This window comes from Balaenoptera acutorostrata, chromosome 2 (genome assembly GCF_949987535.1).
Source record: "Balaenoptera acutorostrata chromosome 2, mBalAcu1.1, whole genome shotgun sequence".
NCBI lineage: Eukaryota > Metazoa > Chordata > Mammalia > Artiodactyla > Balaenopteridae > Balaenoptera > Balaenoptera acutorostrata.
Genome location: NC_080065.1, coordinates 41,141,274 through 41,145,168, shown reverse-complemented (window position 1 = coordinate 41,145,168; position 3,895 = coordinate 41,141,274).

The following is a 3,895-nucleotide window of genomic DNA, read 5'->3' as shown; positions in this document are numbered from 1 at the left end:
GCTGACAAAGGAATTTATTAGAAATTTATTAGACATGTATTAGGAATTTGCTAAACATGTATTAGGAAGCTTTACCAGTCAAGATCCTGGCAAGAAAAAGGTGGCACACTCAGCAGATTTCATTGAAGATATTTTAATGAGAGGAGATGTGGCCTGCAGAGATACGGGCAGAGTTAAGGAGACCCACAAGGATGGTAGAGCAGCCACGCAGGAACTAGTCACAGTTGGGAGGCATTACTGTTCCTAAAGTGGCAGTTATTACCGCACCGGGCACAAAGCTATAGCCCTTGAGAAGGCTGTAGGTGCTGTGGCCACAGAGTAAATCAGCGTAGGACAGAATCATGGAAAGGAAGCGAGTAAAGTGGCATAAGGGGAATAAAAACCTGCTTCTTTTTCTCCTCTTGCCCTTCTGTTTTCTCTTGGTCCCTCCTACTGGCCTTGAGAGGTCAGAGTATATGGAGTCCTGATGATGGGCAGGCCATGGCTCTGAGCCTCTGGGGCACGGGGAGATGAGAAGGGGACAGAGATTAAATCTGGAGGGAGAAATAAAGAATATACAGCCCAGAGATTCACATAATTTAAGGAAGATCTGAACAGTGAGACACAAATGAGGGCAGCCCTATGGAATTCCTGTAGGAGAATCCGTGGAGTGCATCTCTACATTGTTATTGTGGAAAACTCAGCCCCAACTGCCAATTTCACTTAGTCTGTGTTGAAGAGCTCAGATTGTGGGAGAATAACTTCCATGACCTGGCTCTGAGTCAAGCACCCACACTTGTGATGGGAGGAGAGGGTAGCAGGGTCCAGGGATTAGAGCCCAATCCTGCCTGTGTGGAATTTGAAAAGGGCTCCATCTCAAAAGAAAGGGATTATACACACCAAGAAAATCAGCAGAAGGCTGTCTCCTGCAATATTAGAATATTTATATCCAATATTTTTTTAACAAAAAAGTAAGTTTCTCAAAATGGACACCAATGTTTCAGAATACAGTGATGTTGTTTAATTCATTTCTCAATTCCAATAAGGTCAAAAATTTGCCCTTTTGTGGGATTCTTTACCCTCTTTTTTTCCAGCTAAAATTTTATCCCTAATTCAAGGTCATTTATTTTAGAATAAAAGCTTTTGTTTATAAAATTCTTAAGAAGAGGATATGTGAATGGGTTAGTTTAGTAATAATTGCCACTGTTGGGGTGTGAGGGGCAGGCGACAAAACAGGTAAACAAAATCTCAAAAAGTAGGGTCTGTCAATTGCTAGAGACAACAAGAATCACAAAAATTAACCTTCTTTAACCCAACTCATGCATTCTAATTGATTCAGAACAATAATGGTCTCATTTATAATAGTATGCAACTTCATTTCCAGACTTTCTCTGAACTTTCTTGCTAAGGAGGTGGAGAAAGTCAGCTCTGAGACTCAAAGGTGATCAATGGCCTCTTTGTTGGTGACAGTACCACCTCCTCTCTTTCAATGAGTCATGAGGTTTGGCCTTGGAAATGAAAGCTTAAAGGAAAATACAACTTTAAGAAGGAAAGTAAAATCCGTCAACTCAGCATTGGCAAATTATTAACCCCATTTTGTCTTGTTCATTTATTTGCTTATTCATTCATTCATTCATCTGGTGACGAGATATTTAATGATTTTTAATGCCAAGAAACATGTGAGCTTGAAAAAATATCTGTCTATCTATCTATCTATCTATCTATCTGTCTGTCTATCTGTCTATCTGTCTATCCAGCTATTATTAAAATGAGGCGCATCATTTCAGTTAGTGGCATAGGCAGTGTTGGAGTTAGATGGACCATGGTCAAGCGGTAGCTCCGTCACATAAAAGCTGTGTCAAATTTTTATGTCAGTTAAACTCTCCAGCCAGAATGAGTCATTTACAACAGAAGCCAGACCAGGTCATTTCTCTAGTCCCAATCCTTCATCCTACCATGTGAAATAGAGACAATCTTTGCCATAGTAACTTAAAGTGAGATAGATATCTGTAAAGCACATTGCACAGGGCCCAGCACTGAGTAAGCCGGTATTATCATTAGAAGCTATGGAACTAATATTGCTCACACTCTAGGATAAAAGATACAAATCAGTAATTATAATGCACTGTGGTCATCCCTATAGCAGTGAAATGCTTAGTGATATATAAAATGAATTAATAGCCAAAAATTTATCCAAACAAACAAAACAAACCTCAAGTACTATGTTAAGTAAAAGTGGTGAAAGCAAGCATCCTTATCTTGTTCTTGATCTTGGAGGAAAAACTCCATCTTTTCCCGTTGATACAATGTTTGCTATGGGTTTTTCATATATGGTTTTTATTATGTTGAGGTGGTTTCCTTCCATCCTAGTTTGTTCAAGGTTTGTTTTTTTTGTTTTTTAATATTTATTTATTTATTTATTTATTTATTTATGGCTGTGTTGGGTCTTCGTTTCTGTGCGAGGGCTTTCTCTAGTTGTGGCAAGTGGGGGCCACTCTTCATCGCGGTGTGCGGACCTCTCACTATCGCAGCCTCTCTTGTTGCGGAGCACAGGCTCCAGACGTGCAGGCTCAGTAATTGTGGCTCACGGGCCCAGCTGCTCCGCGGCATGTGGGATCTTCCCAGACCAGGGCTCGAACCCGTGTCCCCTGCATTGGCAGGCAGATTCTCAACCACTGCGCCACCAGGGAAGCCCTGTTCGAGGTTTTCAATCATGAAAGAGCATTGGGATTTGTCAAATGCCTCTTCATCAATTGAAATCACCATGTGAGTTTTTTTCCTTTATTCTGTTACTGTGGTATATTACATTGAATGATTTTCTTATGTTGAAATATTCATTCAGGAATAAATCCCACTTGATCAGTGTACAATTCTTTTATAACGCTGCTGAATTTGGTTTGCTATTATTTTGTTAAGGACTTTTGTATCAATGTTCATAGGGATATTGGTATATAGTTTTCTTTACTTGTAGTTTATTTGTCTGGTTTGGGTATCAGGGTTGGGCTAGTCTCATGGAATGAGTTAAAAAGTGTTCTGTAACCTTCAACTTTTTTGAAAAGTTTAAGTCCTGGCATTTGTTGTTCTTTAAATGTTTGGTAGAATTCACCAAAGTGAAGCCATCAGGTCCAGGGCTTTTCTTTTTGGGGGAGGAGATTTTTTTTTTATTACTGATTCAATTTTCTTACTAGTTATAGGTCTATTCAGATTTCCTATTTCTTCATGATTTTGTCCTGGTAGGTTTTGGGTTTCTAAGAATTTGTCCATTTCATTTAGGTTATCCAATTTGTTAGCGTACAATTACTCTTAGTACTCTCTTATAATCCTCTTTATGTCTGTAGAATCAGTAGTGATGTCCCCATTTCAATTTATTTTAGTAATTTAAATCTTCTCTCTTTTTTTTCATAGTCCATCTAGTTAAAGGTTAGTCAGTTTTGTTCATCTTTTCAAAGAACTAACTTTTAATTTCATTAATATTCTCTATTATTTTCTATTCTCTATTTCATTCATCTCTGCTCTAATCTTTATTATTTCCTTCCTTCTGATAACTTGAGTTTAGTTTGTTCTCCTTTTTCTAGTTCCTTACTTTGTAAAGTTAGGTTGTTGATTTGAGATATCTCTTGTTTTTTAATGTAAGCATTTATGGCTATAAGTTTCCCCCTTTGCACTGCTTTCATCGTGTCCCGTATGTTTTGGTATGTTGTATTTTTGTTTCCATTCATCTTAACTATTTTCTAACTTCTTTTGTGATTTCTTCTTTGATCCATTGGTTGTTTAAGAGTGTGCTGTTTAATTCCCACAAATTTGTGAATTTTCCAGTTTTATTTCTGTTATTCATTTTTAACTTCTTCCCATTGTGGTCAGAGAAGATACTATGTATGATGTCTATCTTTTAAAATCTATTGAGGCTTAATTTGTG